This window comes from Melospiza melodia, chromosome 8 (assembly GCF_035770615.1).
Source record: "Melospiza melodia melodia isolate bMelMel2 chromosome 8, bMelMel2.pri, whole genome shotgun sequence".
Classification (NCBI taxonomy): domain Eukaryota; kingdom Metazoa; phylum Chordata; class Aves; order Passeriformes; family Passerellidae; genus Melospiza; species Melospiza melodia.
This window is the reverse complement of record NC_086201.1, coordinates 7,001,959-7,015,840: the sequence shown is the minus strand read 5'-3', so window position 1 is coordinate 7,015,840 and position 13,882 is coordinate 7,001,959. Positions and strand designations below refer to the sequence as shown.

Genomic DNA, 13,882 nt, shown 5'->3' with positions numbered 1-13,882 from the left:
TTGACCTGGTGCCAGTCCTGCTCAGAATATCTGTAACCATGCTGGAGTCAGTGAAGCCTTGAACTGGCAGGCTGCAGCACAGGCTTTGCTGTGTGCTGCAAACAGGCTGCTGACGTCGGTGAGAAAAGACACAATGAATAAATAGTGAAATATCGATAAGGGTTTGGAGGAGGAGAGCCCAGAGAAACTGCTTTCACCTCGTAGATTTTTGGTGTTCACTAGAAATGTACATTCCCATGTGCACTTTGAGAGCATTTGACACTTTGTACACCTCATTGTTCAGGAACAAAGTGGGAAAGCTGCATGGCTTCATGGCACAAATGCATGGCGAATTCAAGAATGCAAGCCTGCCCTCAAATACAGACTCACTGTGTTTCCACATGAGCACCAAGCTGAGGCACATGTGAAAAGCCCCCAGAGAGTCACATTGGCCCTCTGATGTTTCATCATTCTCAGTGGGGCTGTCAGACGTGCGCGATGGCAACGCCAGACACTGAATTTGTCAGCACTGGAGAGGAAATCAGAAGCAATTAGGCAGCAATATTGATTAAAAGTAACTCAGTTCTTAGAACCATTTCTTCCCACAACACATATTTAATGACAAATTCTGGAAACTCCATTTAATTTTCGCTCCGCTTAAGAGGGACTCACCCTATGAAGTGTCTGGGAATTGTTTTTGAAAGGGGGTTCAACAACAATGTCAACTTTTGGCCCGAAGTCAGCTGGAAACAAGCCACAAGCCAGACACAGATGGCCCGTAGGATACGCTTCCAAAGACCTTGACAAACTTAAAATTAAAATTTAATTATGTCTGTTCAGCTTGATTTATAATAATTGTCAATATCTGTGGTTTGAAATAACACGTTTTACAACATGATCAGTTAGAGAAAATATTTTCCTAATGACTAAAGGGAGGAAGAGTCTGCATTGAGTCCAAGAATTATGTTATCAATCTTATTTATTATTTTTTTAAACCATAACACAAAAACATTTAGGAGACACTGATCTGAAACTGGGGTGAAAGGCTGAAGGATAATATGTTTGCCTGGTTCTGCAGCAGTCAGATTTAGAAGTCTATTCCTGCAGACACGAGAGCAGCTGAGGTCCCAGGAGTTCACAGAGACAATTAATGACATTTGATATGCTCACAAATTTTGAAGAGTCCCTAGAGCCATAAAAATTACATTGGCCAATTACTTTTTTTCAACAATTATGTGCCAAGAGTTGATAATTTATACATTTGGACACAGATTGTTGTGATGTTCTTCACAAGTTCTACACAATTATTTTATACCACAGCAAGGCTCATTAAAATATTCCATTCTTTTCTGTTCTGTAGAGTTCACTTGCAAAAATGGGCTTTCAAGCTTATCAGGTTTTGGGCAATATTTCTGAAATAAACTGCCTTAAAAGATATCAGGCTCAACAAACTCTCTTTATCAACTATTGTCAGTGTTTCTTGCCTTCAAGCCATGGCCACCAGCAGAACCACAGGTTCAAGCTGTGGCTGTGCCAGGAATTTGCTAAATCAATACTTCAAGCTGCTCAGAAATCATCTGCTTTCCTGCTTTGAATCTATTTACAAAGAAATTATTGAATATGGTTTTAAACAAGAAGAGTAAAAGGGGTGATTAAAAGAGCAACTCAATTCATGTGAAATAAGAACTGCTAAGCTGGAGTGAAGAATAGATCCCAATAATGGCAGCAGAGGAGTGTTTAGAGGTCATAAACCACAGAAAATTGCAGCTACTGTCCCTGCAATGAATAAATGGCTCACCAGAAACAAATCCCATCACTCACAACTATTGTATTGGCAGATTAGTGTAACAGATGATGCAGATCCTCAGTGTTTGGGGTTTTTTCCCTTATAGAAAATGCACAAAACTACTACACATTTCCAGCTTGATTTTTTTACAAATTGACCCAGAAATTACATCTGCCATGGGTCTGTGAATTCCTGGCCATTGCTTGATTCATTCTGACCAGCAGTCACTTCAGCTGAAAAGATATTATAAGCTTTCCAATTTTGTATTCTTTTTAAAGATTGGTTCCTGTAATTTCTCCTCCCTAATAATCTATTTGATTTTCATAACACCAATTGAATTAAATATTTTTCTTCATACATCAAATCTTGCCCAATTTACAACATTCTCCCATTTGGGCTACAAATTAAAATTACTGCTGCCTTTCTTTTAAGTAAGTGGATAAACCCCTGAAATTTGTATATAACGGAATAAAGCAGATTTTCTGCATTCTATCCCTCTAACATACAGTTCCTAAACCATGTGGTTTCCTCACACAAGTCCTTCACTTTTTTACAAACACAGCTCCAGAAACTCTGTGTATCATCTGGAAGTCTGTGTATTAGAGCTATTGATTATCTCACACCCTGTCCTAAAGCAAAGCTTCTCCTTTAAGAAGTACATTACCTTATTCTATAACAATATTTTCCCTCTCACCAAGGCAGCAGAAACACGAGGAGGGGCTGAGAACCTCGCTGGGAGTTCACTGAAAGCCACAGGAGGGTGAAGTCCATGGCTCGGCTCAGCTCCAGACTCCTCACTGAAGAATGATTCTCTGAAAATGCAGTTTCACCACGTTTTTTGACAGCCTCTTCTCAAGTCAGAACCCCAGTTTCTGTCCATGTCTGTGCAGCTCTGGCAGCTGTGATGGGCTGCATGGGGTGTCAAGGAATTCTGCACAGAACCTGCCCTCCCAGAGAGCAGGCAGGAGCAATGCCCAGCATCACCAAATCTGAGCACAGACTCTTCTACTACAGCCTCCCAAGCCATGAGGATCCCCCTGTTTCCAGCCTGCAAGCCAAACCAGTGTTTGGGAGGCTGGGCAGGAAAGGCTTAACCAGCAGTTCAAGGAAACAGAAGCTGTCACTCCAGAGAAAGAAATCTTTAGCAGCAAAAGTATTAAATATTAAATACTATTAAATACTATTAAATATTGTAGTTCCACCAAGCAATCTGGGGGAAGGGAGCTTTAGAGGACTGTAGACAGGGGCAGACACAGTTTGTGTTCCCTGGTCTGTGTGATCTCAGGATAGGTGACAAAAGCAGGGCATTTGGCATTGCATTTTTCAGATCTGAGATAATTCCATGAATCCTGCATATCACCCATTATTACAGGGAAGCTTTGTGAGAATTATCTTTTAAAGTAGGAGTTTTCTACAGCATTGTATCTTTAAATGCATGTTCTCACAGTCCAAGGCTTAATAATTCAAGTTTAATCCTCTGTAAAAATGATACACCAGAAGCTACTATTTGAATACAAATAAGATTTTGTATGAAACAAATCCCACAGGAGGGAGAGTAATTTGCAGATAGTTTGCATTCATTTGATAAAAGCACGAAATTTTAGGCTTGATTGAAATGAAATACGAGATAAAAATTTGTTTAGAAAACATATTTCACCTTCTCATCAAAAAGAGAGTTGTACAATATAGATTTAAAATTTCTTCAACTGTTTGATATTTCCCAAACAAAGATGATGTTGTAATAGAACAATGGTCTCAGGATCTGTATCCAGAGCAGAAAATAAATTATAAAAAAATAAAGGTTTCTCAAATGCATTTTAATTTGAGTTTTTTTAAACTACAAGTCAAAAGCATCTTTCCAATTAAATAATTACTCCTCTCCTATAAGCAGTAATGAGCTTTTTCCAAAATAATTTCCTAGTGAAACAGAAAGAGGTAGGTTTGCTGTTTTTCATGTTACTCTTTTTCATTCCATACTATACAACAAAAATGATAAAATTTGTATCAGATACAGAAGGAGCCACAGCACTGCTGCTTTCTACTGAGACAGGGAAAGGAACTTGGGTGAAGAACCAAAGCCAGGAGTAGCATCCCCTGACACAGTCTGGTTCTGAATAGAATAGAATTTCAATAGAATGGGGGACAAAATAAGATCTGAACAAACTGAGTTTGAAAGAGAGGAATTGCTTTGGATTATTTGGATAGTGAAGGTCAATGTGATGTGTGTTGGGCTGGCACTGAATTTATTATTACATAGCCTTAACCCATAGGAGCTGAGGTGCCAAGGGGAACTTCCCCCTAACACAAAATATCTTTGCAAAATCCATTTCCTTTGAGAGAATACCCCACTGTGGGATATTTAGCTACAGAGAAGAAACTGTAAGGTTCTGACAGGCCCCAGTGGAAGGCCTCCAACCCAATACAAGAGCTTCTGTGGTATTTGTGGGACTGAATTTATCCTTCAAGGAACAAGCCAACATGATGGCTGCTGCCTTGAGCCTGTGAATCCTTGAGAGGATTCCTCAGCACAGAAAGCAGCAGCACATCATTGCCACAGCATGGGCAAAACAGACATGAGCAGGAACAGGATTTATCCTGGCTTTGAAGGGCCCAGCCCAGGTTTGGCCTCCCAGGCTATTGGCCTGGCATCAGGCTGTCAGCTGCACAGCCTCTGAGTGCAGCCTGGGCTCTCCTGCTGAACCAGTGCCTTCTGTTCCCATTGCATCTTTACGGGAGTTACAAATTATTGGATACAAAAGGACTTTCAGGGAGGCAGATAATCATAAAGAAGGAAAAAAATATATTAGACTGGTTTAAGCTTGATTCAAAAATCATCTCTCTCTGTTAAACTCTGCTGTATTCAAGGGATTTACATCTTTTAAATACATCACATGCAGACATTTCCAGCACAAATGAGAAGTGATCTAAGTAATGCTGAAGTAGTTTTTAAAGATCTTGTAAATAAATTGGACAGGTCAAGATAAGCACAAGATTCCACACACCCTTCAAAGGCACAGTAAGAACTTTCCATAAGTCCTACACATGCTTTTCTCCTCTCTCTCACAGTGTTGTGGATAAGTCCCACATGCATCTGAAAAAAACACAGCTGGGGAGAGAAGGATTCAGGGAACAGTATCTCCAAGTGCCTGGCATCCCCTCCACTTGTGAGCTGAATTCCACTTGAGAAAACACATTTACTTAGTGCGAAAATGGGTTTTGTGAGACCCAGCAGCTCATGACTTCTGCTCTAGCCTGCACAAATACAAAAGGCAGCACACCCAGACACAGCTGGGGACTATAGCTAGCACAGGGCAGTGACACCTGAAGCCATACCGTCCCAAAGAAAACAAGATTTCCCTTGGTTTCCCTTCCTCTTATCATGTATCTCTTCTATTCTTGCATCTAAAAGTGGGAAGAGCAAAAAGACTATACAACACAAGAGAATTTTCTATCAGTCAGTTCTGAGACTTTTACTGCCCACTGTAACATTCAGTGCATGAAGGGCACCAGAAATGACAGTGCTGTGTATTTTCCTCAGTATGTGGAGAATCACATTTCTAACACACACAGGAACAGATCTTTAGAGTGGCTCCACACACACTTGCATTTGATTTTCATTTCACCCTTAGATATCATTACTGAAGCATTATCAAACAACAAGATTTTTGAGCAATGGTATCACTTCAATGTTAAAGTTTTTGTGACAAAACTACTTTTTTTCACTAAAATTAAATTCTTTGCCACTTCATTGCTTGCCTTGTGTGTATACACGACCTTTAACCAAAATATGTCTCTCTTTTTACAGAGTGATTTCTTCTTTTGTCAACAGTACATGCATTGACTGCCGAGCAGAGGATAATCTAAAAAATTTAACTTCAACTTCCAGTTTTCCTAACTTATACAATCACTAGAGTCATGTCTCACTCAATATCAGTTGACCATAAATGGATTTGCTTACCTAGAGGGCAAAAAGAATAGAAACAGGAGACAGAATATAACAATATAACATTTCAAAAGAAATATTATAGCTATTAGTTTCACAAACACACCGTGCCTAACTCAGAACCAAATTCTGCCCTCAAAAAATGACGTGTCATTTATAATTATATGTCTGTGTGTACATACAGAAAGTGAAGGAGATAGAATATGAGAGGACAGTTTATTCCCTGAATTTTAGAAAGAAATGCCTGCCCCAGGTGTCTGGATGCTGTGGAGATCTACTATATTGTTCTCTTTGTTATCAGGATTTAGAATGTGTGGCAAATGGAGTTCATTCGATAAAATACATTAAATATTTTACAAAAATAATTTGGGTTTTTTCTGTACTGACTTTTAATTTTAATTCAGAGTGCTTCTACCAGCTCTTGCTGTCAACATTGGTTAAAATTAAACAGGCAGGCAGGAGATCAGGAACAATTTTAGCATACTTTAGATGATAAAAAATATATAACTTCAAAATAGCTAATAGAAATTTGGCACAATATTCATACATTGCAATTTCATTCAAATATGATTCACAAATCCTGGTGGGTTAAGTATTACTATTTCTGGGATATGAAAGTTCTAGCTAGAACAAGCTCTTAGCTTTGTTTCTGTGCTCACCCCACTCATGCCCCATAGCTCCTCTTTGAAGAAATTTCCCATTTCAGGAGATGTTCCACCATTTATGCCACTTCTAGAGAAAGGCAATTTCCCCATGATGTGTCAGTGGCACAATCCAAGATATTCCACAGTGAATGTAAATACTGCAAACAGGATTTGGCAAGAAATGTCTCAAAATACATTTCAGAATTTTCCTATGCTGAACTGGGAAATGCCAGAGACCTTTCTAAAAAAAATCTGATACATTTTAGCAAGAAAATTTTCTGGTTTTTTATATTGTATGAGAGAGTTAGGGAATTATATTTTCTCATTCTACTAAATGATACAAAATAAAAAGATAAAGACATTGTTCTTAGACTTATCACATGGTCTGCACTGGTTGGGACAGTTCTCAGAAAGCCTTTCCCATGTCTTCTTTGGAATACTTCTTTGTCCTGGAAAAACCATTGTTAAAAATAAAACTTTTCTTCTTGAGTTTTGGCCCTAATGTGAAGAACATGATACAATAATATGACAGGTTTTGAACGTCCCACTTTTCTTCTTCCTATATCTTTTCTTTTATTCATACCAGACCACCTTGGCCTTTGATAGATCAGTTTGAAAATTCCACTGGGATTCTAAAAAGCAAAAGCAAAGCAATACATGGCAAAGATAAAACAAACAGCTCTAAAACTGGCTGGAGGATCAGCTCAGTGCTGATGGAGTGGTGAATCAAAAGATGCACATCCTTTAAGGTTCCATTGTGACAGTCCTGCATTGAAGGCACGAGGAAACTCATCTGAGTCACACTGTGTTATAACATTTATCAGAAAGCAATGCTATTAATGCAAGCAGACAAGACAAGTCACAGTCTGATGTATTAGTCCAGAGAGAACAGGAACAGATAGATTTTCTACAAACAAGCTTAACCCAAAATAAATATAAAAGCATCTTTGTTCTTTGAAATGGCCCTCTCATTCATACTATTCATGCTTTTTTTTAGCAATTCTTGGTTTTAAATTAGTGTTTGGAGTACAGCATATTCCTCTGGCCAAAAGGGCAAAGCAATTGTAAAGCTGGTGCATTTCTATTAAAAGTACAGCAGCTCTGCCCTCCATCCCATAAGCCATGGAAAGGAGAGCAGCTCAAGGCACGTGGCTGCTGCACCAGATGGTGAAACAATTGTGCCTGGGTTGTCCCCTGAACTGCCCTGCTTCCCTCCATGCTGCTCCCCTTGCTGCTTCAGCTCTTCTGCACACAGTCCTTCCCCTGGGGAGGATAGAAGTTTGTCAAACTATTGGTAGTCACTTCTACCCAGAAAATAGCACTGACACACCATAATGATACCCTGTCCTCCAGAGCACTCTCACAGCATTGCAAAGCACTTCAGCAAAAGTATAAACCATCAGGCTGGAAAAACTGAGACACAGAAATAGCCACCTTAAAAACACAGCTATCACTGAAAGCAGCCACTAGTTGCCAGTTTTCCTTTTCCACTTCCATTTTGCACATCATCTTTGAAAAGTTATGCCAGGTCTTGCTTTCTCTGGCTGTTGGCTTGCAAAGAATAAAATGCTGCAAATCACTCTCCCCTCTGGGAACCACACAAGTAATAGTGTGGCTTCACAGCATTACAGAGCTGAATAACGAGGAGAGATAATGCCAGGGCATGACACCAAAATCCAGCTCCTGATCCTTAACCCTCTAGAACTGCAGAAGTACCAGATTTCATAGGCAGCAGGACCACCATTATCTTCAAACCTGACCTCCCAAATAATGAAGGCCACAGAATTTCATTCAGTAATTCAGTCAGAGGAGGGAACTAATAAGGGATGCTTGATTCTGCCTGCTGAAGTAGCTCTTGAGACTAGTTGTAAGGTTAAAAGGAGGATATCTGCTGGCTGCTCCATTCCAGACAGTAAAAGCTAGGTTAACTCTATACTGTCCATATTTAAAAATGGGCAGAATTTGCTTGCAAGCCCTTTTCCTCATTTATCAACTCTCCCAGGCTGTATCTACATGCACAGAGCCATTGCCCTAAAGCCCTGAGCTCTGACCAGCTCTACAGCAGATTTGCTCAAACCTAAGTCCACAGTCCAGCCCAGTCCTGGAGCCTTCCCCTAGAGATGAGGAATCTCTTTCACCATCCCCCTTCCAATACACACTTTTCCATGCTCTATTTTATATTTGTTTGCACAAACATATGCTGTCAGCTCAGAAAGTCTGTCAGCAATTCACAGATGGCCACATTCAAATAAGCATCTTTGATAGAGATGCAAGGTCTGAATAAAGATGTTAGAAATCTCTAATTTGACTTGAAGCATCTCAGCTTGGTAATGTGAAATCTGGGTTAGCCTCATGCAGAGACAAAGGCCAGCTGCCCTATGAATTCAGTCTTATATTCTGAATTACTCTATTCCTGACATTGTTTGACAATTTGGGACTGATAGAATACGCAAGAAGGTTGTCTGACGGTTGCATTTGAATTTAATGCTGTTTCCAGAGGAGTGTTTATCAGAGTTCTCAGGCCAGACCCAACACCTGTCTGTTTTCCAGGGTAACTCATGGTGCCTGTTTGTCATCAACAAAAGTAAACTGTGTGTTATTCACAGCACAAAAAGAGCAAAAGATCAAAACATTGCTGGGGGTGCAGCCCACACTGCCTTTTCTTATTGCTGCTCTACAGTTCCATATTGCCTAGAAACATCAGTAGGGAAGGGAGACAAATAGAAAGAAAACAGTCTGAAAATAATTTCAGCGAGGTTTTTGTATCTCAAGTACTGTAAAAACAAAATTTAAAACTGGCTTCTAAGATTACTTTTATCCTTATTTCATATGAAGTCAACAATGCCAAATGAGCAGAATGAAAAACAAGAAAACAGTAATAGCACCAAATTTACGGCTGAGAAATCACAGTAAAACCCACAGCATTATCTCCTTCCTTCAGGAAAATACATAACAGAAGTGTCAGTGCCGAACTATCCAGAACAGGGGCCAATTTATCATATGAGAAGCTTCACCACAAGCTGCAATTTGTCTGCATTTTAAGCAAATGAACAGTAGCCCATTGCAACAGATGCTACCCCAAATAGGATCCTCTCTTGCAGAGCTCTCCTAATTCCCACCTGGAGGGCTTCTGCTGAGTCACTGCATTGTGGCCAGGCTGGGGACATTTGCTGGCTACAGAACCAGCAGAGGGATCCATTCCCAAAACACCCCATGTATCCCAAAGCTACAGTGAGGATATCCAAGAAATCCAGACAATCCCACGGCTCTCACCTCTCCTTTTCTGCCCAGGCACCAAAATCCTCCAAACCCCTTGGCTCATGGTGTCCCACATCCTTCTGCAGCATGGGAGTCTCTCCTGATAGTGCTGGTGGTTCCTTTGACAGTCCTACTTTTCCAGAGGATTCCTGAGAAAACCATATTTCACTTCTTTTCAGAGAGGCCTTGATGTTAACTGGTCATGCCCCAGGCATCCTAATTTGACCAAATGATACATTCCACCATATCAAATGTGCCTCCTGTGGAACTCACAGGCTTGGACTCCATAAAATTGTAGCTTAACGATATTTAAAATACTGCAGCTACCTCCTTTATATGTGAGGAAATGCTGCAGCTTGACAAAGGTGGCTTTCCTCTCTGCCTCCTGTGCTGTGCAGATGCCCCCTGTGTGTGCCCATTTGGCAGCAGTTGGTTTGGGTCAATGCTTTATTAGCCGTTTGTTTGCTGCCTGAAAGGCCCCACACAGATGCTGGGTGCTTTGTTTTCTTTCCCTGATTGCTTTCACACATGAAGCTGTTAAGCACATGCTGATGGATCAGATGAAAATATCACACACCTAAACTCTTACCAAGCATGCCAGGTGAGGAACACACTTTGTTCAGTGGTGCCCATGCCAACCTGTCACCTCTCCTTGCAAAATAGTTTGAGTGTTAAAAACCTCCAGTCCCTGCCCATCTGTGCATCTTAGAATGAAGATCATTCTCCAAATAATGCCTACTTAATTTATATTTTGAAAACTTTTTTTTTAAATAGGCACCATTTGAAATATATCTTCTCAAACTAGTAGTAAATTACTGGCAAATAATCATCTCTACAAGATGGATTTAGACATAATTTTTATCATTTTGCCCTCCCATGGCTCTTATTGACAATATGGCTTAAGCTCATCAATTCTGGTTTAGTTATAGGCATGTTGAATCCAAATACTAATTTCCATCAAGCATTCCATGGTTTCAGCTGTAATACATTGATATGTTAAATAAATACATTAAATGAATTAGATGTGAAAAGCTTCCAAATTTCAAGCTGTGCTCATTTACTTATTTATGCTATAATTAGAGAAAAAAATATTCTGAAGTGTTGTTCTTGTCACAGACACTTGAGAAAAAACTCAGGTTTAATACAAGTGCTCATAAAAAAGTATTTTGAGTGCAATTTCTCTTTCTGCAGTTCCATCTTTTGCAAAGTTGAACGTACAGCTTTTGCAGCAAGGACAGTCATTGTCTCTTTGAACAAACAGAATTCATTCAGTGACAGGTTTATTGCTTCTTTACCTCAGAAATACTTCCTACAGTGAGCATCCTAGCAAACTGCAAGAAACCAGAACATTAAAGGTGTTTTCAGTTGCAGGGTATGGGATTCTACAGCTGGAATCATATTTGATAAAACAATGTTCTCAACTCACATTGTCATGTCCAAGAAGAAAGCTCGTATGCATGAGATAAAATGGCTGGGTTCACTAGAAAAATTGAATTTTATTTGTTTTCTGTCATTATTTTTGGTTGACTAAGTCATGGCTTGAATCTTCCTGACATCATAATTTCATTGACTCTCAGGATCTGCACAGAACTGAATAACTCTGCTTGCTTGAACTGCCAATGTTATTGCTTTAAAAGTTTATGGAAGCAAGGACTGAACTGTAAATTTGACAATGCTGTAGGATACTGAAGTGTTGCATTTAAAAACATCCCCCAAAATGCTTTTTCAAAATGGCAGGATTAGGGACAAAGGTCACATTTTTGACATTATTTACATTCAAGTTGCTCAGATTACTTATGGGAAAAGCAGACATGAGATTTATACCTACAATCAGGAGTGATTGCAATATGTGCTCTGGTGAAAGGGTAAGAACAGCTCCAGTGAGGAAAAAGCCTGAGATGAGAAATGTTGGCTACTGCACACAGCAGCATCTCAACCTGCAAATTACCCAGACATAAAGAGTTAAGAGTCAATCTAAAGTCTCTCCCTAAATACTGTATTTTCCTCCCCACAGCAGGAGAGGAACTTCAGCATGAGAGAGCACTAAATCAGAAAGAGACAATACAAACTTTAAATGAACAAGAGATTTCAAGAGGTCTTAGAGAAGTTAATTCTATTTCCCACTAGAAAATGAGATTTCTTACCTGACTGGAATATGAAAAAGCAAACTCTGAGTGGTCTATCCTTGTACTTTTACTGAGTATAATTCATCTTATCATTTCTCTGGCACTCCTTAAAACAGATTTCAATGGGTGCCTAAGCAGCGCTGCCACAGAGGCTCTTGAGATGTCTCAACAAAGCACAATAATATAATGCTGTACTGACCACTGTAGAGCCAAGACTTTGGGCTCAAATTCAAATATATTTCCCCTGCCTTCCATAACTCTTCCTCCCATCAAAGCTGAGCATCACTAAATGAGAACAACATACACATTCCTAAGACCACCGGCATTTAAGTTTCAGGTGAGCAAATCCTCTCTCTTATCCACTCTGCAGTTTTGAAAAGCTGAACTTCCATGGCATCAAGTCACCCTCAAAAACATCTTCACCTCAGAGGCATCACAGGGTACCCATCTGTAGCAACTTATTTGAAGGAAGAGCTACAAGCAATGCTTGAATAGAAAAAAGCTGAAGTTGGGCTGAGGATGTTTAGTAGGGTGAGTCAAACCCTATTCAGAGTCACAGAACATCAAATTCTAGTAGTATCTGACTTGAAAGGGATTTGAGGTTTTATTTTGTTTAGGGTTGGGTGTTTTTTTTTTTTTTGTTGTTGTTTTGTTCTGTAATTTTTAATAACCTTACATTTCTTAAAACAAAAAAGCACAAAGTGTCCAATTAAGTAATCCCGAGACTATGAAACAAGCCAGGTACATCAAGAAAATTCTAATTAACGCTCATCTCAGGCTTCAAATCAAGTGTCAATTTGTTCCTTTTTATTTGAATTTATTGTAGTCAACATTAGTTAAAGCTGGAGACATTTGTTCTCTTCCTAATGATATACACATAACTCCCACTTCCATCCCCTTGCTCCTTCCAATTAAGAACTTCTGAACATTTCAGCTAGAAGGCTTATCTGGCATAGATTATTCACTGTATCATATGGATTCAGATTCTTATGTCTGGAAGCTCTTTAAAGCAGCAATTTGTTCTTTGTTTAGTGCATTTTGCAGTGTATGGTGCTAAATAAGCTTAGGGAGTGCTATTCACTGAGGCATGTTTGTGCTCAGCGGATCCAGCACTGCCTTGTGCTTTGTTCTTTCAGTCTGTGCAAACTCCCTCTTGGATGCAATGTGTAAAATCCAGGCTGCCTGTAAAACAGCCTGGTTCTTAAGGAACTCCTCAGACCAAGCACACAGAAATTAGCAGCTCTGAGGAGCACTGCAGGTGGAAATGCAGCACACATTATACCACCTTGCTATTCCCTAAGTACACACAATGAACGCCAGCTCATGCCTTATCTCCTCTGCACAACTGATTGCCTTCCTTGCCACATGGCTCTGACACATCCTGTGTCCACTCTGGGAAAATTTAACACCAACTGAGCAACCAAGCAACACCAGTGCCTTGAGTTTTTCAATTCCAGGCCATTTTTCCAAGTTAACCATTGCATTGCTGCATTGATCCTTTACTTTTCAGCCTTGTTGAAATGAACTTTAGAAAGCAAAGATAGTTTTATTTCTCTGAGCATTGGGAAAGGCTTCCCCCATCAATGCAAACACGTGATGTTTTATGAAAGTATCACATCTGTTTAGCTCCCAGCTCCACCCTGGGAACTCTCAGGCTCTCAGGACAAGTGAAACTGCTGCAGGGTAGATGTCTGAGGGAAGTGAGAGCACCACAGATCTCCCTCTTTTCCCCAGCAGGAGCCCAAGAAGGCCTTGCTGGCAAACTGCACATGAACATGGCTTTGTCAGGCCAAGCTTTTGGTTAAGAAAAACAGAACCATCCAACAAAGTGTGTGTCCTTCCAATGCAGGTAAAAAAATCAGGGAGCAACTTTGCAGATTTCACCTAGCACCACTTATTTAAGAAATGCTTTCTTCCAATAAACTATAGGGAATCTCCTCAGTTTTAGTTAAATATTACAGTTGTTAAAGAAATGAGTTATGAGTAATTTTCACTCTTTATAAGTTCTCCCTCAAGGAAATGGAATTTTAACATACCACATTTTATATCTTGTGTGATACTCATCCTCTTGACTCATACATCAGAGGAAGGGATGTTTAGATAAGATACCATAAGTTGTTACAAGAACAGTGTAGCTGAGGCATGA

General features: G+C 39.7%; 1 protein-coding gene across 1 annotated transcript in view; it reads right to left on the bottom strand.

Moving 5' to 3' along the window:
- The window catches only part of NCKAP5 (NCK associated protein 5), a 380,696-nt gene that overhangs the window by 305,101 nt on the left and 61,713 nt on the right, over positions 1–13,882 (bottom strand). The window lies entirely within an intron of this gene.